The 27718-nt window shown below is 46.4% G+C and overlaps 1 long non-coding RNA gene across 2 annotated transcripts; it reads left to right on the top strand.

The window, feature by feature from the left end:
• Positions 1–27718, top strand: LOC129395717 (uncharacterized). Of its 2 annotated transcripts, XR_008622977.2 has the most exons (6): positions 1–196; positions 10177–10267; positions 15152–16835; positions 16921–17000; positions 20594–20668; positions 20764–27718. It is a non-coding gene; the product is annotated as an uncharacterized LOC129395717 (long non-coding RNA). The 2 variants fall into 2 exon arrangements; XR_010111366.1 differs by lacking the exon at positions 15152–16835 and having other exon boundaries at positions 3–196; positions 16921–27718.

The following is a 27718-nucleotide window of genomic DNA, read 5'->3' as shown; positions in this document are numbered from 1 at the left end:
TAGCCTTGCGATCGACGTGCTGGAAACCGTTTAAGGACTATGACTCCCAGGATGCCATGCCAGGGAACCCACCCTGTTGACCTTTCCTCCAGGGCTGGGCACCGCCCCTAAGCCCAGCGCATGCTGGGATTATAGTCCGACTGTCGCGACAAAAAGGCTGGGAGTGGATCTGAGACTACAGTGCCAACACTACGGGGTAAGTTTCATCTTCTCTGAGACTACAGTTCCAACACTACGGGGAAAATTTCATCTTCTCCTCCGCCCCTCTATGTTTCCAGTGCAATTCCTCCCTGCTGTGGGGAGCCTATCTGTTCCCAAACTTCTGCGTGCGAGGAGACAGCATGGCCAGGGCAGGTGGTCTCACTTGTAATTGTGACACAGTCTCCCCACGTGCCAGTTGCACGACTGTGTGCCTGAAGTTTGATTTTTCTCTGACAAGATAGAGCCCGGGAGCTTCCGACAGCCTGCCCAGCATTGCCATAACGCTTGCTCGCGGAGAGCTGGGCGCGCCCAGACCTTTGCAGGGCCCCTCCCTCAGCCCCGACCCTTCTCCTCGCCCCTCCCCTGCCACGCCCCTTTCGACAGCTGGAAAGTCATCTACCTTTAATAACAGTCATCTTTGCAAAAAAAGAAAAAAAAAACTCTGAGAATAACCTATCTTCCATTCTATTTACTATTTATTTCCATAGTATCCATAAATAGTAGCAATTAGAAATCATAGCAAGTCAAGCAAAATTCCTGCCTTGACTGTTTCATAAACCACGATATGGCCTTGCTGTGGTTTTATTTGTATTTTGTTTTGTATTTATTGACCTTTTGGATATAAATATTTAGGTATTTGGATAGTTTTTGGAAGTATTCCGCTATTAGTTTTTGATTTGCTTTTGTTCCCTATTTAATTTTTTTTTTTTTTGTCTCTCCCTTCTCCTTAGACTCAATCATTCCACAGGTCTCGAGAACTCTGTTCATTTCCTTTAAACTTTTTGTACTTTTTTTTCCCCAGACTGATAATTTCTATTGCTGTGTCTTCTGTTTTAAATCTGTGGACAAACTCAAAATTTTTTTTCATTTCCTTATCTATTTTTTTTTATATATAAGTTCATTTCTTTGCTGAAGTTCCACATCTGTTTGTTTATGAACAGAATATTTTCTTTTTTCCCCATGAACATATTCATAAAAACTGCCTTCAAATTCTTGTCTGCTGATTGCAACATCCTAGGATAGCTTCTACTGCCTGCTTTTGATATTGTGTATGGATTACATTTTCACGTTTCTTTACAAGTCTTATGGATTTTAAAATTGTGTACTAGAAACTATAAATGACAATTATAGATAGAAACTCTGGATTTTGTTGTTTTACCTTGAAGACTTTTGTTTTATAAACAGGGTTCATTGGGCTAGTGTCAAACCAATGCTTATCTCCGCTACAGTGGGCATAGCTGAAATCTTCATTCACTTGTTAAACACATATGTCATATATGTATTATGCATAGGCGTTTTTCTAAAATAATATATTTTATTCAAGTTTCATCATCGTTATTTGTGAGAGTTGAACAAGCTACTCCACAGTTAGTGGAAGTCAGAACCTCAGTTTTATTTGATTGTAGTATTTTATATAAACGAAATTATATAGTATGTATACTTGTACATCTATTTTCTTTCTTTCCTTTTCTATCTTCTTTCTTTCCTTTTCTTCTTTCTGTCTTTCTTTATCTCTTTTCTTTCTCTTTCTTTCTTTTTCTCTTTCTTTCTTCTTTCTTTCTTTTTCCTTCCTTCTTTCTTCCTCTCTTCTTTTTTCTTTCTTTCTTTTCTGCAGGTTGGTGTGCAGTGGCATGATCTGACTGCAACCTCTGCCTACCAGGCTTAAGATATCCTTCCACTTCAGCCTTTTGAGTCACTGGGACCGCAGCCTTGCACCACCATGCCCGGCTAATTGTTTTGTGTTTTTGGTAGAGACAGGGTTTCACCATGTTGCCCAAGCTGGCATGTCTACTGTCTTTTATGCAACATTACATTTGTGATATTCACCCACCATTTGCAAGCAGCTATAGTCTGTTCATTTTAGAAAGTAGTTTTTACATTTTAGTAAAATATGAAAATACATAAAATTAACCATTTTAGTATTGTTTTGTGTGTGTGCAGTTTAAAGAAATTAAATACATTCACATTGTTTTGCAACGACTGTCCACGTTCATAAGGAACTTTTTTTCAATCTTTTAAAACTGAAGATCTGTACCCAGTAAACAGCACTCCCTTCCCATTGCCCTTTGTGTAGTCCCTGGGAACTACTCTTCTACTTTGTGTTTCTATGAACTTAACTGCTCTAAATATCTCTTATGAGTGGAAACATACAATATAGCAAAAAAATCATGAGGAAGAATAATGTATACTATATAACATATGTTTATCCATTTTAAGAAAAATGCTAGCAGAGATCAGGTCATGGTGATTATAGAGAAAGGTAGGTAACAGTGAAAAGGGGATTGGGTGCATTAAATTTACGACGTGATGCCTCAAGTGCCAGAGCAGTGAGCTTTCTGCCCCACTCGCAGGGCTGGTCAATGGTGCGGCTGGGACCCTATTCGAGCAGCCTGACTTCCAGAGCCCATGCTTAGTACAAACTTCAGTGAATCATGAAAGCAATTCCAACAACAGGCACTTAAGGGCTCTGAGATTTTATCACAGCCTGTTCTTCATGGATAGCAACTTCAGAGAAGAGTGACAGCTGTGAGGTTCCAGAAGCCACACCTCAGGTCCCCCAGTTCCTCCCCAGCAGCTGGGGTCCAGCTGCAACAGGGCCTGATGCCGGCCAGGGAACCATGGCCACAGGCTGTGTGAGGCTGGCGGCAAGACAGGCTCCCCTCCTGCCCTCTGCTCATCTGCTAGGTCTTTGCCTTTTATTCTGATTGTGCTGCTCCAGGCTTGGAACCAAGCCAGAAATTCCTCTTGAGTCTGAAGATGATGATTGTTTCCAGCTATCTGGAACCGCTGCATCTCCTGGAGGACTTTAATCTTCTGGAGACAGAGGGAAAGACAGGATGCTGACAGGGCCTGGGTGAGAGACTCTGTAGGGGCCTTATAAAAGAAGAAGGGAGCAGGGCTGGTCTATGGGGTGTTTCTTTTAAGAGGCTGTCACCTCTCCTCCAATATCATGCAGCCCTAACTTGTTCTCAGAGTTGAATGTAAACAGCCCTCCCTCTAGGAACTTGTCATCAACTTCACTCCCCTGACTGCACCCTGCATTAGGATAGGTCTCCTCCTTCTCTGTGTATTACTCCCTTTCAATAAATCTTAGATGTGGAAGACGGGACCAGGGAATGTCCTGCCCAGGGTGATTTCTGATTTCCACCTCCACCCTCCCGCAAAGTGAGGACTTCAGCTACTGCTCACCTTTGTGTTTTTCTGGGTTTTGATCATATTTCTCTGGAAGACAGAAAGCCAAAGACCATCAGAAAGGTCCGCTGGTCCATGAGTAGCCTCCATTTCCTGGGATTTCCAAGCTTCACCACCAACAGAGCCACCAGGGTCAGAGAATGTGCACAAAAGAGGCCTTGCAGCTCTGCAGCTTCACTACTCAGGGAGTGGGACTGATGGCTGCTGTTCAGCCTCCATCACTCATGAGTAAAATACCCTGTTTACGGGGTGGGGAGGGCTGTGAGGCCCTTGCAAGAAATTTTGGCAAGGACTGAGATCTAGGAACTCAGTTCAAGACTCTCTTCTCCCAGACCTCAGGATCCTGGTCCCTGACCCGTCTGCTCCAGGCTCACTCACATCCACACACTCCTTCATGGCAATGTCCAGCATCACCAGGTCAGTGAGGAATGTCTCCAGAGAGGGCATGACACCTGCACCATCAGAGTGGTAGTGGTGAGGAGCACCTGCTCTCAGGTGCCCACCCAAGTCCTGTCCCCTGAAATCTTATAAACCCCTGCCTCCTGGCGCCCTCTACCTAGGTTACCCACTTGGAGTAGCTGAAAACCCTCAGCTCTCTTTTCCCAATTCTCTATGTCTTTCCATTAGCTGTCCTCTATGGCCATTAACCTCACCATAATTACCTCCTTGGTGGGATTTTAATAAGCCACAAGGTCATGTGGTCCCTGGCTCCACCTGTTTTAAAAGCCACAGGGAGCCCAGCTCTCCCAGGCCTTCCTCTGGTCTGTCTAATGAAGGTGTTTTAGGCACTGCAGCCCCAGGAGAAAAGGGCTGGAGTAGAAAGCCCCTCTGCTTTTTTGATTTGGAGGTCTCCAGCTGGGAGAAATAAGCTCTGTTCCCTGAAACCCTGGAGCCCTTCCCCACTACAGGTACATTCACCTTCTGCTGTCACAGCTTCATCTGGGCTCTCTGGGGCTCCGCTACAGGGTAGACAACTTATAGGTCTCCATCTGCTAGGATGAGGGACAAGGTCAGTGAAAATATGCTTCTTTCAGTTGTGCCTCAGCCACACTAACCTTGGACACGGATAAGTGGCCTGAGTCAGCTTGTCTAGTGCTCTGACCACCTCCAGTGAGCTCTGACTCTAGACTCCCTCCCAGGTCCAACACTCCCTGGATGTGTCATTTTGGGCATGCAGTCGGGTTTCCCTGAGCTCTTTCCTCAACTGGAAAGTGTGGTGGGAACCAACTACCTCACAAGGCCTCTTAACACCTCGGTTTCATGTGGCTGTCATGATTGCTGTCACCGTCATCCCTCTCAGGATGAGCCAGACACAAGCACCCTCAGATTCTCTTTCTCCCTGAGCCCCATGATCGCCTTGTGAGGCCTGCCCAACAGGCTCATCATTCCTACATTTTCCACATAAGAAAACAGAGGCCCAAAGGGGCAATGACATGCCAAGGACCCCGCAAGAGAGGCCAACTCCTCCCTCAACCTGGAGGGACTGTCCCAGCTGTCCTCATCCAACACCCTAGCATCACCACTGACCAGCATTGCATCTTCTAAACTCTATGAGTGACAATATTCCCAGCCAGGCCCTGTGGTGGTGGACATGGTTCTGAGAATTGGGAATCTAAGGTGGAGGAAAAGTTAAATATTTAATATGAACTCAATTGAACATGGGCACAAACAATGGTCACCAAGTCCTGGAACAGGTTGTATGAGCCCCTTGAGGTATTCATCCAGCGCTGTTTCAGAGAAACCTTTCAATCCATTCCTATACGTTAGTGATTGAAAAAACAACAGATAATTGCAAAAACAAGTCGATCTTTTGTGTTCCTTGAGCCCAGTTGTGAAGGGCACCTGTGACTGCACCTCATGCCAAACAACTCATTACGAAAAGAGCTAGGGTTCCAGACTGTGCCGAGGTTTCATGAGACCTCTCCTTTTCTGTACATGGACAGGTGGCCGACTCTGGAGCCCAGGCTTTTGCTTCCCAATCTGGTAATGAATCCTCCATAGTCTGGTGAGTGTAAATATACATATATATATGTATATAAATGTGTATATATACATATATAGATGCATATATATGTATATATATATAAAATATACATATAAATATACATATATATATTTTCTTTCTCTCTTTCCCATTGCAATTTGCTTATTATATTATTTGCTTATCATGTCTGCATTGCCATACACTTGGGATAAAGGCTGTTTATCCTTAAAACTATTGTGGGTGCCTTTTCTTTTCCCCTCGTGCCTTTCCCACACAGGAGCGCAGGTGATGGAATCTCGAAGTGACCTCACTTCCTTAGTTACAAACTCAAAGGAAGTTGAGAACTCTGGTAACCTGGAGCCCTCATTCTAGAGACAACCTTGTATTTACTAAGGAGAGTGTGAAGACAGCAAGATGTTCTCCTACTATGTCTTGAATTTCTGAGGCTCTCATCTCAGGAAGGCTTGAACTGAGAAACTTTTTTTTATGATGGAGACAGTGCTCATTCTGCACCACTGGCTCTTCTGGCCATTTGGAAGGGGTTACCCATGGATAACACAAGGCCATCCATGGCAGGCCTATCCAGGCCAGGCCTCACCTTTGATATCATCTCGGTAGCCACACACCCCTCCTCATCGCCACGTCTCGTGGGAAAGAAAGAGATAATGGGTCCTTTCTTGACAGGAGCAGGTTTCCATATATTGGGAGGCTAAAATCCTGTCAAATTTACACCACAGGTTACAGCTGGCAGGAGGGGAAGGTGAGTGCTGGGGATCACCTTTGTCTGTTCAGATGTTTATTCTAAGGCTTCAAGCTGTCATCTTGTTTTCTCCCTGGCTGGAGGTCTATGCAAATGCTCCTATGTGCCTGATATGGGGAGTAGACTTTCTAACTGGAATTTCCTCTGCGGGGAAAGCCAGGATGCCATTGATGCCTCTTGGCCAGGCTTCCAGGCACTCTCTTTGCAGAACTCTATTCAGGAGATCCCTGAGGAGCTGTTTGATGAGTTCAACTACTCTATCTCATTGAACAAAAGGCAGGTGCACCATGCCAACAACCATGGCCCGTGCTAGTCTGGAGTCAAGGTGGGCACAGAGAGGTCTCCAAATGGAAAAGACCAGGGAAGCCCAGGACCATGACCCAAATGTGAGGATTCCCCAGAAACCGTTTAGGGCTTTCTCCATTAAGTACCCACAGTTCCTTCCCAGAGGAATCTGGCCTCCATTAGTCCATAATGGCAACTTAGGTGCACAGTAACCAGTCATATGCTTGCAGGAATGTCAAAAGAAACACTTCTGTGTTGTTTTTACTTTACATTAGGTTGTGAGTATCTTTGCATGTTGCTATTATTTTTATTGTTATATCTACCCACCCCAGATACTTCCTGTAGCAGGCAGCTTCATTGCCTTGCCAGACCTTCTCTAAGTCTTAGAAGTTCACACTGTTACCAGAGAGAGGTTTTACCCAAAAAGTGGGAGTTATGCAAAAGGGTCTTATGAGACTCTATACATGTGTCTCCCAGAGCCCACCTCTATAGCCTCATCAGGACAGGAGATTTGCCCTCATATGTCTTCATAAGATTCCATAAGTGGAGCCTTTCCCTCAGTAATTTAGCCTTTTATTACTGGTTGAGCCTGACATAGTAAATTCTATTTCCACTTTAGCCATGTTACAGGGAATATACTTTTTGTTTTTTTTTTTTTTGATACGGAGTCTTGCTCTGTTGCCCAGGTTGGAGTGCAGTGGCACAGCCTCTGCTCACTGCACTCCGCCTCCTGGGTTCACACCGTTCTCCTGCTTCAGCCTCCTGAGTAGCTGGGACTACAGGCGCCTGTCACCATGCCCAGATAATTTTTTTTCTGTGTGTGTGTGTGTTTTTTTTTTTTTTGGTAGCGACAGAGTTTCACCATGTTAGCTAGAATGGTCTCCATCTCCTGACCTCATGATCCACTTGCCTTGGCCTCCCAAAGTGCTGGGATTACAGGTGTAAGCCACCATGCCTGGCCGCTACAGGGAATATCTTATCTGTGTCCTAATAGGCTGTAACAGTTTGCTATGACTTCCGTAATACAGTACCACAGGCTGAAGTTCTTTAACGACAAAAATGGAATGTCTCACAATTCTGGAAGTTAGAAATCCAACCTCAAGCTACTGGCTGTGTGGTTTCTCTGAGGTCTCCATCCTTGGCTTGTAGATGATCATCTTCTATCTCTGTGTTCACAAGATCTTCTCTTGTGCTTTTCTGTCCTTCCTGCCTCTTCTAATAAGGGCTCCAGTCATCTGGAATTAGGATGCACCCCAATTAATTCACTTAACTACATTTGCAGAGGCTATATGTTCAAATATAGTCACGTTCTGAGGCACTAGGTGTTAGGACATGAACATATAATTTTTAGGAAGGGAATGCAATCTAGCTCACAACATTTACTAATCCCTTGTAGATTATAGTCTCCCAGGAAAATGATTACTCAGTGAAAGAGTGGGAAAGTGTAAAGTTTTAATAGGTAAAGCCGGAATATATTCCAAAAGGGTTGTGAAAGGTATACTGTAAATAGTAGTTTCTGAATTTATCTACTTTTGTGTATCCAGACCCCCTTGGATGTTAACATTCTTTTAATTTTTTTGTCAATCTGCTATCTATGTGGCAAAAAATTATGTTTCTATTTCAATTTTTCAACTGATATATTTGAGTTACCTTTCAGTTGATTTATACCTATTTGGATTTTCTGTTCCCTCAGTTAACCTGCTCAATTCCTTGGCCCTCTGAGGGGTTTCTCTCACCTTGGAGTCCCCGAGCACTGACACCTTTGTCAGGTGTGGGGTTGCTGTAGTTGTTTCTCAAGACTCCTTTTAAGGTTTTAAAAGACCCAGTTAAGTTGCTTTAAGTCAAAAGGGTTGTCTTAGGGTATCTTGTCCTGTGCCCTGTCTCTAAAATAGAAAGAAAGTGAGGCTTCCCCATGCCCTTTCCTCTATGTCAGGGACAGACATAGAGCCTCAGGTAGCTTAAAGGGAATTTCATGCAACCCTCACCGTGGAAGATTCTCATTCTTACCTGTGTTTTTCTGAGCAGCCATTTGACATCACAGAGCCTTGTTTTCTCATTTGTAGACTGAGAATGTTTTTTTGAGAATTCTCTGGGATAATGTTCTTCATAAAGATTATTAATACAAGTGGGTGCTGTTGTCTTACAGCTGATATGATATCGTGAAGGCCTTGAATGTATTCATGGTTTAATTATTCTCTACCTGCACATTAAGTTTGATATCAGAGGCCTAAAATCTTTTTCACCATAAACACCCATGTCCTCCACATGCCCAAATCTCTGAAGGATGGGGATTTCCTGATCTGAGCTCCACATTCCAGGCCTCTGGTGTTTCATGGTCTTGCCATGAAAGGTCTTGTCCCCTCCCCAAGAGGAAATGAGTCTATTCTGAACCTAGAGGTGTGAATGATGCCAATGCGCCAAACCAGGCACAACGGAGAAGCTGACAAAGTCCCTGACAGCACCTTCCAGGGTCAAACTCTCTTCTTCTTTAACATTTTTCTCAACTTTTACCAGGACTTCCCCACCACTCTATAGTTTCTGGACCAGCTGTGTAGTAGTTGAGCATATGTCTTCTCCAAGGCACAGTGGTGACTCTGCCAGCTACTAACTGTGTCTTAGGATACCAGTGCATCTTTATCAGCCTCAATTTGCAGTTGCAATTCTCTATAGAGAATTGTAAAATGAGCCTCTGTTCTGTACGAGAGACGTGCAAGGGGAGAAGAAAACACACACACAAAAAAACCTTTAAGGGTAAACAAGCCTTATCTCATGCAAATGGCAGTGCAGCTATAATAAGCAAATTGCAATGGGAAGGGGAGAAGGGAAACATATATACATATTTACGTTTACCAGACTGCAGAGGATTCATTACCAGACGGGGAAGCAATAGCCTCGACTCCAGAGTAGGTCACCCATCCGTGCACAGACAAGAAGAGGTCTTATGAACTTTCGGCGTGGCCTAGGGCCCTAGCTCTTTTTGGAATGAGTTGTTTGGCATGAGGCCCAGTCACGAGGGCTCTTCACAACTGGGCTCAAGGAACATGAAAAGGTTAACTTGTTTTTGCAATTGTCTGTTGTTTTTCAATAACATATAGGAATAGATTGAAACAGATACTTCTCCAAAACAGTGCTGGACGAATGCTTCAAGCGGCTCATGCAACCTGTTCTGGGACTTAGTGACCATTGCTTTTGTCCATGTTCAATTGAATTCAAATTGAATATTTAACTTTCCCCCACAACCTTATATGGTTTTTGTGAGAAATGAATGGCATAAAACATGAAAAGTGGATCCCTAATGCTTGGCTTTGTGGAAAGGCTGCTGGGGCATGCTCTGATTTTTCGTATTTATTATTTTTTTTCTCTTCTTTCACCCCAGAAGGTCTTTCATGTCACAATGACTCATGTCCCTCTATAATTGGACAATTATATAGAAAACAAACATGTTCTTACATTTGTAAAGGGCGTTTGAGCTTCCTGTTAGCTGAACTTTGTCCTTGAAACAGAGAGATCCTGTTATCTCTCTGAGTGTGCCCCAGGCACACTCAGACATAGCTAAAGAGGTTGTAGTTAGGGCTTATTTATTCATCACGTATATATAATGCAGTTTTCAGACATTTGGCATAATTCAGTGAAGACAGCAGATGACAGTTCCTGGGCCACAATTTACTTCAGGGAGTCAGACACTGAGAGTGGACATCATAAGCAGGTCATGTTCACGGAACGTGAGATCTGACGTTCTCATGCTCTTCTCTAGGAATGGATGCACCTGTCAGCTTCTGATCAGAATGACAGACCCAGGATCAAGCATAACATTTAAATAGATGAAGAAAACTTTTTTCCAAAAGGTAACATCGCTTTATGATAAAAATTCTCAACAAATTAGGTGAAAATAAATTCACTTCAAAGTATTAAAGGCCATGTATTACAAATGAATAGCTGGGTGGACAGATGTGCCATAAGGCAAGGGCATCCGCTTCCCTAGATACATATCCAGGGGCACAGAGAATGAGCAGTTCCAGGGTTGTGCTTCACCTGAGGTCCTCTCCAGGTCGGTTTCAAGAGGACAGGACTGCGGTTCTGCATCCACCTCTGTGGAGAGCTGGAAGTAAAACGAGCTATGCCCCACCTCAGCCCGATGTAGACAATGGCTACAGAAAAGACTGTTTTCTTCCTCATAAATAGGGGTGCTCGAAGTGGGTAACCTCGATTGTTTCACATACTCATAAGTGTCTGCCAGCCTTGGTTCTTCATTGGTGAACTAAGACTCTTTGCTCTGAGACTCTGCAAAAATGCTTCTACTCCCTGAGGCCCTTCAAATCACGCAGAGGCATGGCCACTCCAGAGGGATTTTGGGTAGATAAAGATGGGATAGAGCTAAACGTGCCACAGCACTGGACCCTGACTCTGAAGTCACGGGAAAATGCCAGTTCCTGTTGGGTTTTCGAGCTCCTCATTTGAAAGTCGTTTTAAATAATTTCCCTGGATAAGGGGAGGGTGCCTCATGAGTAAATAGCACACCCCAAATGGTGGAGGCAAAGAGAGGGCAATGGAGGATTCCAAGGTCACTCATTGTACTTGGAGCCTTCTGATCCTGCTCCTTTGTCCCCTGGAACTCTAAAGAGTCAGTGTCTTGAGGACGCAAAAAAATGGTACCTGATTTTTTTCCATAATGTTCCTGCATGGGGCTGCAGTGTTAGTGATGGCCTTGAGGTGGTTACAGCCTGCTGTGTTTCTGGTGCCTATTGAGATTTGCCGGAGCAGCTGGAGCAAGTAAGAGTCACACACCTCATGTTATTATCGACAGTTTCCACATTGCCCACTTAGCCAATCTCTTTTCCCTTGCACTCACCCTTTGCCAGCTACCTTGGTGGGCCCAACATGTAGCACAGAAAATGATTACATCATGGCTGCATGCCCCTCTGAGGACAGAACAGTCTGAAGACAGCTCGACAAAAGCACTAAAGCAAGTATATATAAAAGAAAAGAGCAAGGACTATCATATAAAGTAGAATGTTGAGAAGAGCTGCAAAGTCATTGCATGTGGGTACCCAAAGGCCTCACTGAGGTGATCTTTAATCCATGATGAGAATGACAACAGGGAGGCATCTCTGCACAAGAATGTGTCAGCGAGAAGCCACCCTTGGTGAAGAGTCTTACAGGTGTGAGTTTGGCAGAGATTAGAAAGGGACCAATATGGTACAGACAGCCTGAGGAAGAGATAAGCAGAGGCATGGAGAATCCTGGGGCTCGGGAGATGAGGCTAGATATCTGCTCCTTCTGACAACATGGCCCTAAAACTTAGCACCTTTCAATAGTATATACTATATCACAATTTGTGTGGACCAGAATCTGGACACAGTTTAGTTAGCTGCCTCTGCCTTCACGTCCCTTATGAGATTGCGGAAGTGATCTCAACTGAAGGTGGACCAGGAAAGCATCAGACTTTAAGCTCATGCTTGTGAAAATTGGCAGGGTTAAGTGTAGACTGAGAGCATGACCTTACTTCTGTCTACTGGCCTGAGCACTCTCTCCGTTCTTTGTTATGTGCGTCTGTACATAGAGCATCTCATAGCATTGGAGCTTGCTTCCTCTGTTCGAGGAATACAATTGAGAGACAGAATTAGGCAAACAGGTTCACACAAAAAGAGACAGAAAGAAAGGGAAAGACTGAGGAAGCAAATAGGAAAAACCCAGTAGGAGGAATAATGACAGCTTTAAAAAAAATCTTGAGAGTTACAATAATTTGTATTAAAATTGTAACCCCCCGTGTAATGCTATAAGGAGATAGGTTGTAATTAACTCCTGAGGTTGAGGCCATGATGATTGAGATTATTGGCTTTATACAAGAAACCCCAGGGGGATGTCTGTCTCCTACCAAATGAGAATAAAACTTGATGTGTGCAGTCTGAAATTCAGAAGAGTCATCACCAGAGCTCAACCATGCTAATACCCTGATCTCAAGTTTCTAACCCCTAGGAGTGTGAGAAATTAAATCCTGTTGTCTATAAGCTGTCTAGTTCATGGTTCTTTGGTATAGCAGCCTGAACTAATACAAAAGTCATACACTATTGTGTATTCCATTCGACAAAAGCTGAATTTGTGCCTCCAAACTATCAAAAAAAAAAAAAAAAAGACTTTAAAAATTGGATATTTAGAATGAAAGATAAGAAACAGCTTGTTGAAACACTTACGTTTCCTCTGCTTATAAGATTTTTAAAAATTGGCTGGAATTTGTTGGAACCAATATGGTCAACTGAAGTCCATGGAGAATGAGTTTGCTGATGTTAGAGCCCAAATTTCCACTGCATGTTTCATACTAACTCTCCCTGAATATTCATGTGACCTGTGAGGAAGCAAGAGGAGATGACTGTGCATGTCTCATGACTTTCCATATTACTACTTTTCTTCCAGCAATCCCCTCCTAATCCAGAGCCCACTTCTTAAGCTTTTTTTAATCAACACTGTCAAATTGTTCATTGTTGGTATATGGAAATGCAGTTTTTGTTTCTGTTTTGTAAAAATAATTATTTTATCTCTCAAATCTAGATTACCAATTCATTCAGAATAAATATGCTGTATATATTGGTAGTCATTTAACTTTTTCCAATAAGCTATCCAATTTCAATGTGTCTAAATGTGTAAAAATGTTGAATTGTGTTAGATTTTCCCTGACTCTCACCTGTCATTTATCAGTCAGAATTACATTGCTGCACACATAGAACTTTCATTTCTGGGGCCGGGCCTGGTGGCTCATGCCTACATTCCTAGCACTTTGTGAGGCTAAGGCAGGTGGACCACCTGAGATCAGGAGTTCGAGACCAGCCTGGTCAACATGGGAAAACCCCACCTCTACTAAAAATACAAAAATAAGCTGAGTGTGGTCGTGGGAGCCTGTATTCCCAGCTACTTTGGAGGCTGACACAGGAGAATCACTTGAACAATCCCACAACAAAAAACAACGAAAGTTAGTCTTCATGTCAAAAGTCTTCAATGGATTTTTTTTATCACAGGATTGCTTAGTGCAACATTTAATGGAATAGATGCATGCTACTGAGATGTAGTTCTCCAAGATTCTCTTAGAGTTTGTTGTTTTGTTGTGTCTTATATCAAATATCTGTCCTGTTCCAGGCTATTTTTGAAAGATTTTTGTACACAAATAACCTGGAAAAATGGTACTAGTTTTTCTCTTCAGGTGAATGGCAGATAATTACTCAATCAATATAATAAAGACAATTTTTCTCTGTGAGGCAAAGGTTGGACAGGTTTGCATGTAACCTACTTTAAAAAGATTGAGGTTTCTTAGTCTTGAGTCTGCTCAGCTGTGGCACAAATCTTCCCTGTGTGCAATGTCCATCTGAGCCTTTTGAAATCCCTCTAAAAAATGTAATATGGACAAGGACAACTAATACAAACATGAGGCTTTTGCCTCCAGGTAGGCAGTAAATAGTAGGTATTTTTTTCACACTTCAGTGTCTCATGCCTTCTACCAGCATCCATGAAAATGGAAGGTTAATAGGTTGGTTTACAAATGGGATAAAATCTTAGATCCTTCACAATTCTTTAATTTTGGAGATGAGAATGGGATGCTGAGATAAACACAACTTTCTGAAAGGGGAAGAGGCACAAATACTTGAAGAGCTTGCAAGGGATATGAGAAGTTCCCCTAGGACCAACAGCAAATTCTCTCAGTCAAGTGGTAAGTTTGGTGAAACAATGGATCAAGACTCTGCTGTCTGCTAATGAGGCTGATCCTTGAGAAGATTATAATAATGAGCCTGAGAGTTTTGCATGTTCTTTTTTCTCCTGCTGGAAAGATCAAGGAGTTCTTAAAGCTAATGTTGAGGCTTGGATGAGTCCAAAACACGAGAAGTTCATGTGGTTCAGCTGTGAGCAGATAAAAGGCTACTAAAAGGCTACATTAAACAGGTCTTGTAAGTCTCTCCTTTACCCACATGAAGGAACCCACTCCCTCTGCACTTCTAATTTTTTTTTCCTTTGTCTATAGCTAACTTCAGCAACTTTAAGTATTAAACTACATAAGATTGGAGATTTGGATGGGGGAACACAAATGTATATAGCTCTGGTTAAATAGTTTTGGGGACGTTCTGGGAGAATTTTCTGCACCCAGAAACGTTGTCCAAGGGGAATCATGAGAAAATGGGCGACCCCGTGTGCCTTCGTCCCCTCCCACTTCCTCGCCCACCCCTCCATCAGGGATCCCATGTATTCCAAGATGACACGTGTTTTGGTTGTCTTTGGGCGACACCTAGCGGCGACCATTATTGAAAATGTAAGCCGTACAGAACAGAAAAAGCTCTGGTCGTCTGCGCACAGCTCACTCACTGCAACGTCGAATTCTGGGGTTAAGCAGTCCTCCTGTCTCAAGTTCCTGAGTAGCTGAGAATATAGGCATGTGCCACACGGCTGGGCAATATTTTTAAGTAGTGGTAATCTCTCTCGATGTGTTGCCCAGGTTAGTCTCAAACTCCTGACCTCCATCCTCCCCACTTTGGTCTCCAGAAGTCCTGGGATTACAGGCATGAGCCACTCTGCTCACTCCTATAATTTGATGTTTTCAACAATACTATGTAATGAAATGCATCAATAAGACATTTTGCAAAAGAAAAGTGACTATCACGATATAAACTTGTATACTTATCATGTGCTCACATGAATGCATGTGCGTGTCTGTTTGAATGTTTTCTGAGAACTGATACTCTTTTCCCCAGGGACACTGGTTGAAGAGCTGTGAGGACTGTCTGGGTGGGTGTCCTGGGCCCGGAAACGTAATCCAAGAGAGATCAGAAGACCGGCGACCCTGTGTGCCTCCATCTCCTTCTCCTTCCTCGACAACCCCTAAACCAGGGACCCCACCCATTCCAGGCTGGCTTGTCGTTTGTTTGCCATTTGGTGTCACCTAGTGGTCACTGTTATTGAAAATGGAGGCATCACTCCCAAACTGGCCACCTGTGCACAGTCAGGGAAAACTGGTTTCTCTCGGGCCCCACCCTGACCTCAGGGGCACTCCTTCCCTCCCTCCCCCCATGCCTTTTTGCATAGGAAACCTCCACCCTGGCTGGGCCTCATTGCTTATTTATTTATTTATTTATTTATTTATTTATTTATTTATTTATTTAGAGACAGAGACATTTTCGCTCTTGCAGTCCAGGTTGAAGTGCAATGGAGCCAACTCGGCTCACTGCAACCTCTCCATCTCAGATTCAAGCCATTCTCCTGCCTCAGCCTCCCCAGTAGCTAGTATCACAGGCACCCGCCACTACGCCCAGCCAATTTTTGTATCTTTAGTAGAGACGTGGTTTCCCCATGTTGGCCAGTCTGGTCTCGAAGTCTTGATCTCAGGTGATCCAGCCACCTCAGCCTCCTAATGTGTTGGGATTACAGGCGTGAGCCAGGGTGCCTGGCCTATCATTTGTTTTTCTTTCTTCCTTTTTTTTTTTTTTTTAATAAGCATGAACAGTTCTACCTGGGTTTTAAAAATTGTGTGAAAGAAAAATATATCTTGGGGCTTCCAAATCACTAAAGTAAAGGCAAAAGTCAAGCTGGCAACTGTTTAGGGCCTGCCTGCCATTCTATTTCAAAGTCACTCCTCTGCTTTTTCCTTTTTTTTTTTTCTTCTTTCTTTTATGAGATAGAGTCTCACTCAGACTCTCACGCTGGAGCCCAGTGGAACGATCTCGGCTTACTGCAACATCAGCCTCCTGGTTTCAAGCGATAAATGCATATTTGATTGCCTCCTTTGGAGAGGCTAATTAGAAACTCCAAAGAATGCAACCATTTGTCTCTTAACTACCTGTGACCAGGAAGTCCCCTCCTCGCTTTAAGTCTTCCCGCCTTTGTTAAGTTGTCCCGCCTTTGCAGACCGAACCAATGTTCATCTTGCATACGTTGATTGATGTCCCATGTCTCCCTAGAATGTATAAAATGATAATATTCTTTGATTACCTTAGGCACATGTCCTCAGAACCTCCTGAGGCTGTGTCACGGGTGTGCGTCCTGAACCTTGGTTAAATAAACTTTCTAAATTAACTGAGACCTGTCTCAAGTTTTCAGGGTTCACAACGGAAAGTGCATTATAGCTCCACCGTAGACTTATCATTAAGAAAAACTATCCTAAATCTCTGTAGATGCAAAGAAACCAGCTGCATGTAAACTGTAAGAAACTAAATGGCACTTACTACAAGTAAATGAATAAATGCTGAGAAAAAAATCATGAACCGCTCACCTTTCAAAGAAGCAATCATACTATGAATTCTGTGTAATTTCCAGAGCCAGTTTGTTTCATAAGCTGTCCCCACCAAACTTGGAAACTATTATGCCGAGCTAATTTTTGTATTTTCATAGAGACAGGGTTTAACCATGTTGGCTACGCTGGACTCGAACTCCTGACAACAGGTGATCCGTTGGCCTCAGCCTCTCAATGTGCCGGGACTACAGGCTTGAGCCACTGAAGCTAGCGAGTTCTCTTTCTTTTGTGAAGGGCAAGGCAAAGTGGAATGGATTCACCTAAAAGCGGAGTGCATGTCCTGGAAAGCATCATGGTTAGACCCACGTGGACAGGTTAGTTTTACTGCGTGTGTTCTCCATGTGTTGTTGCCCATGTGTTGCTACCATGGTAATCCTGCTCAGTATGAGAGGAACCAAAGGTTCAGACATCTGGCGTACGTGTTTGGCTGAGGAGCCAATGGTGTGAAGCTACCATCTATGGGATTATGACTGACCGCCTCTAAGTCAGAATCCTGCCCAGAAGAAAGGATGCAGCAGCGCTGACAAGACTCGGTTGACCTCAGATTGACGGTGCCCCGCCTTTCCCACTGGCCAGATGCTCCGCCCCGCTGCGCGCCAAGACCTGGCTCCGGTGCAGAGAGCTCCTTGTCCTAAAAAATGGCGTGTGGCCAGAAAGGGGTTTGCTTCCTGGCCCATCACATAACACATTTATGTGGAATCTGATACTAAACCATTCGTAAACGCCCTGCTTCTGGGTTAGGGTTTCCTATGGAGCAGAGCAGCTCCCTCACTGCAACCTATTGAAAGTCAGCCCTCCACATGAGAGTCTCTCAACCAGTGTGCGAAAAACCTGGCGTTGTGGCGTGTCCTGTGTAATTCAGCCCTCGACATCTACCTTCCTTCTTCCCTCTTTTTGCCCGCGGGGAGTTAGTTCCCTGGCCTGCTCATGCCCACCCTCCCCCGAGCCCCCGGGCATGCAGCGGCTGTCTCTCGCGAGAGTTCATTGGCGCCCATCGTGCATTTGGGAAGTGCTGGTCTCCACCAGCGGACTTTCCAAGATGCAGCGCCGGGGGTTGCCGAGGTAGGGTTGGCACCCCTGCTCGATGTTCCAGCTCTGTGATTGAGCTTCTTTCCCCCACCCCACTGGGAATTACTCTAAGGGTTGGGACTGGATTCTTCGACCCTGGTGCGAATGGTTGAGGCGCAGGTGTCAGAGGTTGTGCTCCTGCAGTCCGTGTCCGAGTAGTGTTCGCGCGTGCACTGGGTGGCTGTTGGGGTCACAGTCCCTCTCCCCGCCCCAAGTGTGCTGGGATTAAAGACTAGCCAGTCACCACCCTTGTGTCTTTACTCCTCTCCGCTGCCCGGGTCAACCAGCGGACTGAGGGGGAATGGCTGGCAGGTCTGCCAAGTTAGATGGCCTCAAAGCTGGGCCGGTTCTGTGTGATAAGGTTCCAACTGGGTCTGACCGCTTCCATCCACGAGCACCACATTTGTGCTTTAGGGTGGACCCTGTCGATTAGACGCCGGCATTTGGCTTCTCGATCAGCCCGCGAGTCGACCGCCTGTGGGAAGCAAGCAACATCCAGTTGACATGGCCGCGAGCTTCTCTGACTGGAAGACCAGGGACTAGGGCCTAAGGCCCCAGGCCTCAGGTCGCCGGTCGCCGTGTCAACTGATGTCTGCGGCAAGCGTTGGACTTGCCCGTCAACTTGGGATTTTTAAGGTAGACCAGATAACTTTGGTCAGCAGCAGTACCGCTTGCATTCACTAGTTGTCGCTTTTCACTGCGTTGTTTCTTCCTCTCCAATTGTTTCCACAGTACTTTCAGTGGCTCTTTGTTTTCTTTTTCTTTTACTTTTCTTGCTCCTCTTTCTACCCACTGAAGTTGCTGTTGTTTTACATTTGCCTTTTATTTATTTATATTTTTTGAGGCGGGTTGGAGTGTAAGAATGCAATCTCGGCTCACCTCCGCCTCAACTTTCCAGGGCTCCCTCAGGTGATCTTCCTATCTCAGCCTTCCAAGTGGCAGAGACTACAGGAATCACTTAATTCTGTGATGTCGAAGCTGAACTGAGCCGTGATCATGCCATTGCCCTCCAGTCTGAGTGTTTCAGAAAGTAAGATAGACAGGTTAAAGAAAAAAATTTCCTTGAAATTAACTACAATTAAATGTGATCTAAATTACCTTTTATATTTTTTCACTCCCACGAGTTTCTTTATAATTATTGCTGTTTGTTATTATTTCTCTGTATCATTGCCATTAGTTATTGTTTTTATTATTTATCTAGTTATTTAGAGATGGAGTCTTTCTCTATCACCCAGACTGCAGTGCAGTGGCATGAGGAGAGCGGTGATGATGAAAGGGCTGTATGGAAACCTGCCCTTCTTTGGTGTCAGTTGAGCACAGTGAGAAGAGATTCACAATGGCCTGTATCTCAACCTGATGGTACTGTTTTTCTGCTCTGATGTTTAGGAACCAGTGAAGCCTTTCCATGCATTCCTGCCACTTCCTTGCATTTTTATTTTTATACTTTTTGATCAACTAATTTATTTATTAATTTATTTGAGATGGAGTATAGTTCTGTTGGTCAGGCCATGGCGCGGTATTGGGCCACTGCAACCTCCGCCTCCCAGGTTCCAGCAATTCTCTTGCCTTAGCCTCTTGAGTAGCTGGGATAACAGGTCTGTGCCACCATACCCAGCTAACTTTTGCCTTTTTAGTAGAGACAGTGTTTCCCCATGTTGCCGAGGATGGTCTTGAACTCCAACTTCCAGGAATCCGCTGTCCTCGGCCTCCCAAAGTGCTGGGAGACCCCATCTCATCAGACTCAAGAAAGAATGTTGGTTGATATAGAGAGGCGTGACACACTGCACGCGATCCAAATTGCTATTTTTAAAAATAAACCAGTAGGCTGGGTGCAGTGGGTCACTCCTGTCATCACAGCAGTTTGGTAGGTGGAAGTGGGAAGATTTTGAGTTAAGGAGTTTGAGACCAGCCTGGCCAACATAGTAAAATGCTGTCTCTATGAAAAATACAAAAATTAGCCAGGTGTGGTGGCACACACCTCTAGTCCCAGCTACTTGATATACTGAGGCAGGAGAATCCCTTGAACTCGGGAGGTGGAGGTTGCATTCAGCCAAGATCCTGCCATTGGACTCCAGCTTGGGTGACAGAGTCAGACTGCATCTAAAAAAAGAAAAAAATCAGTTAAAAATAAGTAAGTGAGTTTCCAAGAAAAAAAAAAAAAAAAAAAACCCACGGTGACACAAACATACACCTCTCACCTTTTGAGGCAGCAATGACACTAAAAATTTCTAAACTCAGCTCATTTCTTGACTGGGGACCATGGGCATTTGGACTGCTTCTTCGTGGAACATAATTTTGTGTGACACATTACCCAGGTAACATTTGCCTTTTTAGTGGAGTCAGAATTTTGCCATGTTGCCCAGACTGCTCTTGAACTCCTGACCTCCAGGTATCCACCAGCCCAAACCTCCCAAAGTGCTGAGATGAAAGAAGTGAGCCACACGGATTTCAGCACTTAAAATGGTGGACGCTGTCACCTTTCACAGCTCTACCGTGGGCTTTATTGATATTTGCCCAACATAGAAATGCTTTCTAAAAAGTAACAATTTGCTACATAATATTTCCACAAATGATGCCTTGGCCCGTGTTTGTCTTTGTGTTTTGTTTTGTTTGTACTTTTTACTTTACTTATCTCTTTTCAGGTGAAGTAGAATTTACCAATTTTAGGAAGATGTGTATTTCCCCCAAAACATGTTAGCTGGTGTTTTCTTCTGTCATTAAGTAGCGATTTTCTGAATATCTCAAGGTACAGTGAGAGCAGATTGATGTAAACTATACTTCATAAAATCTTCCTTTCTTTTCTTTTCTTTTTTTTTCTTTTTTCTTTTTGTTCGTTCAGGTGGAGTTTCGCTCTTATTGCCCAGGCTGGAGTGCAGTGGTGCGACCTCAGCTCGCCGCAACCTAAGCCGCCTGGGTACAAGAGATTTTCCAGTCTTTAGGCTTTCGAGTAGCTGAAACCACAGGCACACAACGCCAGGTCTGGCTTTTTTTTTTTTTTTTTTAATACAGACTGGGTATCTCCATATTGGTCAGGCCGGTCTAGAACTCCCAATATGACGCGAACCACCCACCTTGGCCACCCGAAGTGCTGAGATGAAAGGAGTGAGCCCCGCGTCCGGCCATAACATCTTATCCTCTAGAAATCCAGAGAGGGTGGGTTTGGAGTCCCTGAGACCAGTCTTCCTTGGATGAAGTCCAAAGCTATGGCTGAGGATTAGGGGGTGTGTTGGGGCTGGAAAGTCATTCCCCTACTTTTGCTACCTAGGCCACGACATCCCCCGACACCCATCACTTGCTCACCCTTTGAGATCCCCCGCCTCCACTGCCTTGGATGCTGAACTCTTACTTTGATTTATTTCTTCCTTTGTTGCGTTTAAGGAGGGGGTGCAGGAAAGTTGGTGTGTGGGGGGAGGGGGTGCGGGGTGTGGACGGAGGGGAGCGTCCTAAGGGTCGATTTAGTGTCATGCCTCTTTCACCGCCACCACCGAAGATGAAAGCAACAATCAGCTAAATACCGCGTGTTCTCATCTATAAGGGGGAACTAAACTCATCTATAAATGAGAACGCGTGGGCACAATGAGGGGGACGAGACACGCGGAAGCCTATTTGAAGGAGGAGGAGTGGAAGGAGAGACAGCTTCAGGAAGAAACAAAACAAACAAAACATGAAAACTGTCGGGTAAAGCGCTGAGTATCCAGGTGATGAAATCATCTGCACACTGAACCCCCCAGTCAGAAGTTTACCTATGTAACAATCTTGCACATGTATGCTTGAATAAGAAATAAAAGTTAGCGGAGAAAGAGAAAGAGAGGGGGAGAGAGAGAGAGAAGTAAAACGAAAAACCACCTCCTTGACCTGAGTCAGGGGGTTTCCGATCCTGTGGGGGAAAGTTCTGAGACAATGAGCTATTTTGGTCTGTTCTTTTTTCTGTCTTTACTTTTTGTTTTTTTTAAGACGGAGGCAACCTCAGCCACCCAGGCTGAAATCCAGTGATGCAATCTCGGTTCACTGCAACCAACCTCTCCAGGGATGAAGCGATCCTCCTGTCTCAGCCTCTTGAGTGGCTGGGATTATGGGCACCTGCCATCAGGCCCCGCTAATTTTTTTGATTTAGTAGAGACAGAGAATCACCATGTTTGTCATGCTGGACTTGAAAAACATATAAAAATAAAAATGAAATGCAACAAAATAATTAAAAAGTGAGTTTCCAGGAAAAAAAAAACAAAACAAAACACCGTGACATACACATATGCCTCTCGCCTTTCAAGTCATCAAACACGTTAGGAATTATGCGTAATTTCTTTTATTTATTTATTTATTTATTTATTCTTTTTGTAATTTCTTTTTTTAACTAAATTTTATTGTATTATCATGATTTATTTTTCAAAAAGGAGCCTCGGAGGCCCGCCCTTCCTCCGTCCCATTCCCTGGTTGCCCAGACAACCTCAGGAGACAGACCCTGGCTGGGCCAGATTGTTCTTCTCCTTGGTCAGTTGTTTCCTTGTCTTTCTTCATGTCTTTAACCTGCGTGGACTCTTCTGCTTGGGTTTTACAGATGGCAGCTCCACTTTAGGCCTTGTTGTTGGTGGGGACTTTCCTGATTCTCCCCAGATGTAGTGAAAGCAGGTAGATTTGCCTTGCTTTGCCCTTTCTTTCTTTCTTTCTTTCTTTCTTTCTTTCTTTCTTTCTTTCTTTCTTTCTTTCTTTCTTCTTTCTCTTTTTTCTTCTTCTTTTTTTTTTTTGACAGAGTTTCACTCTTGTTGCCTAGGCTAGACGGCAATGGCATGATCTCGGCTCACTGCAACCTCCGCCTCCCAGGTTCAAGTGATTCTCCTGCCTCAGCCTCCCTAGTAGATGGGATTACAGGCATGTGTCAACATGCCTGGCTAATTTTGTATTTTTTGTAGAAACGGGGTTTTGCCATGTTTCCCAGGCTGGTCTCCAACTCCCAACCTCAGGTGATCCGCCTGCCTTGGCCTCCCAAAGTGCTGGGATGACAGGGGTGAGCCAACACACCCAGCCTCTCTCTCGCGCTTGCTTGCTTTCCTGCTTTCTTTCTTTCTTTCTTTCTTTCTTTCTTTCTTTTCTTTTCTCTTTCTTTCTTTCTTCTTTTCTTTCTCTCTCTCTTTCTTTCTTTCTCTTTTATCTTTTTGAGACAGAGTTTCACTCTTGTTTCCATGGCTAGAGTACAATGGCGCGATCTTAGCTCACCGCAACCTCCACCTCCCGGGTTCAAGGGATTCTCCTGCCTCAGCCTCCTGATTAGCTGGGATTACAGGGAGGCACCCCCACGCCTGGCTTGGCTGATGTTTGTATTTTTAGTAGAGACGGGGTTTCTCCGTGTTGGTGAGGCTGGTCTCCAACTCCCAACCTCAGGTGATCCGCCTGCCCTGGCCTCCCAAAGTGCTGGGATGACAGGTGTGAGCCACCGCGCCCAGCCTCTCTCACTCACTTGCTTGCTTTCTTTCTCTCTTTCTTTCTTACTTGCTTTCTTTGTCTTTCGTCTTTTTGAGACAGAGTTTTACTCTTGTTTCCACGGCTAGAGTGCAATGGCGCGATCTTGGCTAACTGCACCTTCCACCTCCCCGGTTCAAGCGATTCTCCTGCCTCAGCCTCCTGATTAGCTGGGATTACAGGGAGGCACCCCCACGCCTGGCTTGGCTGATGTTTGTAGTTTTAGTAGAGACGGGGTTTCACCACGTTGGTCAGGCTGGTCTCCAACTCCCGACCTCAGGTGATTTGCCCGCCTTGGCCTCTCAAAGTGCTGGGATGACAGGCATGAGCCACCGCGCCCGGCCTATTTACTCATTTTATTTTGTTTTTTATTTCTTTCATTTTATGTATTTACTTATATTTATTAACATAAACGTTTTTATACATTTATATATAAATGAAAATGTTTATCTTTATATTTAAGTACACTTCTATATAATAAATACGTATTTATTATATAGAAATATGCTTCTATATAATACATGTAGGTATTTATTTTATACAAATAAATACACATTGCTATATAAAGAAATGATTGTAGACAAATACGTTTATGTTTACTTATGAAAAGTGTTGTATTTATGTTTATAAATAAACAAGTATGTTTATTTATCTCTTCTTTCTTTCTCTCCTTTAAGTTTTTCTTCCTTCCTTTCTTCCTTTCTCTCCTTCTTTAGGTTTTTCTTCCTCTCTTCCTTTCCTTCTTTCTCTCTTTCTGTTTTTCTTTCGTGCTTCATTACTCTTTCATTCCCTGTCTTTCCTTCTTTTTTCTTTCCTCTGTTTCTTTTCCCTTCTTTCCTTCGTTTCTTTCCTCATTCTTTCTCTCTTTTTCATGTTTCTTTCCTTTCCATCTCTCTTTTAAAAATGGAGTGTTTCAAAAGTTTTCTTTCTGTATCTACATTTTTAAAATTGTCTCTTTTCTCCATTTTATTCCTCCCTCCGTCTCTGCTCCCTTCCCTCCCTCCTTACGTTTGACCAACTGTCTCTTTTCCCCATTCCCTCCCTCCCTCCCTCTTTATCTCCCTCTGTCTGTCTCTGTGTGGATTCTGGAAGAGCCTACGCATTCTGCGTCTCCCTGTGTCTGCAGCGACCTGCTACCGAGTCCTTGTTCGTTCTTTCTCCGTCCCTCCCTCCCTCCTTGTTTGTTCTTTCTCAGTCCCTCCCTCCCTCCCTCCGACCGAGATGCATCTCCAAACACCCACACGCCGTGGGTTGTCTTCTGACTCTGTCGCAGTCGATGCAGAGACACATTTTGGGGACCGTTTCTGTGGGGTTGGTGTAGAGGGGCTGCGTTTTCGGCCTCGGGAAGAGCTTCTCGACTCACGCTTTCGCTTTTGCGGTCCACGGGCCGCCCTGCCATCCGGATCTGTCTTGCTGACGTTCGCGGCGGTTGTCGGGCTCCATCTGGCGGCCGCTTTTAGATCGTGCTCTCGGCTTCCGGAGCTGCGGTGGCAGCTGCTGAGGGAGGGGACCGTCCCCGCTGTGAGCTAGGCAGAGCTCCGGAAAGCCTGCGGTCATCAGCCCGGCTGGCCCGGTGGCGCCAGAGCTGTGGCGCATCACTTGTGAGTCAGAGCTCTGGCGTGCAGGGTTAGGTGGGAGAGAGGCTGTCGCTGCGCTTCTGGGCCCAAGCCGAGCGTAGGGCTGCACAGGCTGGTCGACCAGCGCGCCGCAGCTCCCGAGGCCCGAGCGGCGACCCGCTGGGACACACAGCGCGTGGCGCAGGAGGCTGGGGACGCCCTTCCCGGCCCGGTCGCAGGCCCGCGCTCATCCTGGCCATCTGAGGCGGCGGCCGAATTTGTTTCCGAGTCCCCGTGGGGAGCCGGGCACCATCCTGCCCCCGTCCCCCGGGTGCCGGGGAGCGGTCCCTGGGCCGGGACACGGTCCCTCTGCTGTGATCCTTTTTGGCAAGTCCCCGTGCAGAGTCGGAGAGCGCTCCCTGAGCGCACGTGCGGCCCGAGAGGTCACACCTGGCCGGCCTGTCGTAGGAGGGGCCGGCCGAAAATGCTTCCTGATCTCGCTCTGGAGACACATGCCGGACCCTGCGTGTGGCACGGGCGCCCGGGAGGGCGTCCCTGGCCCAGCGTTGATCCCGCGTGTGTCTTGTGGTCGACCAGAGGGTCCCGGGTGCTCCGTGTCTGGCTGCAATGGTGACGTTTTTGGACACAGATGTCCGTGTCGTGAGTTTCCTGGACCAGCAGCGTGGTCGGTGACTCAACCTCATGCCCCCGGTGGAGGTATATCTTTCACTCCGAGTCGGCATTCTGGGCCAGCGGGTTGTTGCTGACATGTTCTCTGACAACCTGTCGTTGGAGATGTTGGGCTTCTGGATGCGTGCGGGGCTCTGGCCTACCGGTGACCTGGCTAGCTGGCACTGCTCCTGCTTGAGCCGCCTGCTGGAGCCTGCAGGCCTGCTGCTCTCTCGTGCGTCCGACCGTCCCGACTCCCGGTGCTAGCCCGGGTCTGGGTCTCTGACCCACCAAGGGGGGGTGGTGGGGAAAGCGGTGAGGGCTACTCTGCCCCAGTGCGCTCTCTGCTCTAGGCACTTGGGGCAGCCGTGACAACCCCACCCCGTTGGCTCTGTGCCGTGCGTGTCAGGCGTTCTCATCTCCACTGGGTTGTCTGCCTCCCCTTCCTCGGAATGGGGAGTAGCTGGGCTGATCGGCTGGCAGTTATGGATGGCTGGCCAATCCCCGCTCCCGGGGGGCTTTTCGTGATGGATGTGGTGATATCATGCTCTCCCTGGCCGGGTCTGAGCTGCGACGGGTGAGGGGCGGATATTCGTGGTGAATGGGACTGTTCTTGCCCCGCCCTGTGGGGGCCCGTTGTTTCTCTTCTCGCCTGCCGGTGGTGTGTTGGGAAGGCATGAGGTGCAGAACCTGGCCTGACCTCGGTGTCCCGCCGCCGCTTTCTGCGTTGCAGGGTGGGTTGGCGGGGTCCTCTGACACGGCAGGCACTCACTCCTCACTGTTGCCTCCTGTGGTTGTCAACTTGTGGGATACCCGCTTCTGTGGTGGTGGGGGTGCTGTCTCGCCAGCACGTCGTGCTGCCCTCTTGGGGGGTTTGTGCAAGCATTGGTTCCACCTGGGCCTTTGCAGTGATTCTGGTGCGCTCTGGGTTGTCCCTCAGGTGCACGAGGCCGAGTGGTGGTGTGTCATTCCCACCCCAGGTGCCCCCTCTTGCAGTTGCCACTGTGGTGTCCGTGTGTGGGTCCTGAGAGAGCTCGTTGGGGTGGGGTTTGAGGTGGTTGATTGAGATGAGATGCGTCCCTCCCACGCGGGGAAGGGTGCCTGCCTGGTCTGGTGAGTGCACGTTCCGTGCTCCCCTCTGGTGGGTGCGTGTGGGCCGTGTGAGCAATCGCGGTGGGCTCGGGCCGGTGATGTGTGTACTGGCTGGCCACCGAGGGGCTACCGTTCTGCCTCCGACTGGTTGTGTGTGTGTTTACTTGGAGGTGGTTTGCCTGGGAAGAAAGGAGGCGGGTGAATGGGGGGGCCTTGTGGGGTTGCGTGCACGTGTGCACCGGCTGGGCCTTCACCCTGACTGTGAATGCTCAAGGTGGCTGCACACAGGTATTTCCTTATATGGCAGGCCCCCTCCCTTCCCCAGGCATCCCTGAGTACCTCTGTGGGCCCTATGAGGGGTGGCTGTCAGGTGGGGAGTGTGACCCACCCTTGGTGAGAAAGCCTTCTCAAATGATCCAAGAGGTGTGCCTTGGGGTACTGGATCCCCTGGCCGGCCGCCTCTGTCTCTGTCTCCTTTATGGTAGTGCTGCCATAGTGACTTGCTTGCAGAGGACCCTCCTCCGCTTCCCCCTTGACGGGGTGAAGGTGGGGAGAGTGAGGGTTCTGCCGGCCACTGCGGTGGTGGCTGAGTGTGGCTTGTTTGTCTACTGTGGCCCATGCCTCCCCCTTCTGAGTAGGGGGAGGATCCCGCTGGGCCGGGCCTGGTGTCCTAGCAGGTTAGGATGTGGATGTCAGTGAGCGGTGGGTGTGCGTGGCGTTCTGTCTGGTGTGTGAACCCTCTGGTGTGAGTCGGCTCTCTACCTGCTCCTGTGCCGAGTCACAACTGGTGCCGATGAGTGTGTTTGCTTGGCACAGGGTCGGGCTGCCTGGCCCTGGGAAAGCGTCCCACGGTGGGGGTGTGCTGGTCTCCTAGAGCGGGGCTGGGTTGCAGGATGGATGAGAATCATGTGCCCCTGGTGGGTTTGTGGCTGTGGTTGCTTTGGGGCCCTGGTGGTGGGACCCGGGGCTTGTGAGGTGGGTCTTGGTGGGTGCATGCCCCCTGTGGCAGTGATGACCCATTCGAATGCCCTGTCAACTTTTGATGGTAGTTGCCATGCCTACCATGGTGACCATGGGTGATGGGAAATCAGGGGTTCTATTCTGGAGAGGGAGCCTGAGAAACAGCTACGACATCCAAGGAAGGCAACAGGTGCTCAAATTACCCACTCCCGATCCAGGGAGGTAGTGACGAA

Source organism: Pan paniscus, chromosome Y (genome assembly GCF_029289425.2).
Source record: "Pan paniscus chromosome Y, NHGRI_mPanPan1-v2.0_pri, whole genome shotgun sequence".
Lineage (NCBI taxonomy): Eukaryota > Metazoa > Chordata > Mammalia > Primates > Hominidae > Pan > Pan paniscus.
Note: the sequence above shows the minus strand (reverse complement) of the source record. Positions and strands in the feature narration are given on the sequence as shown.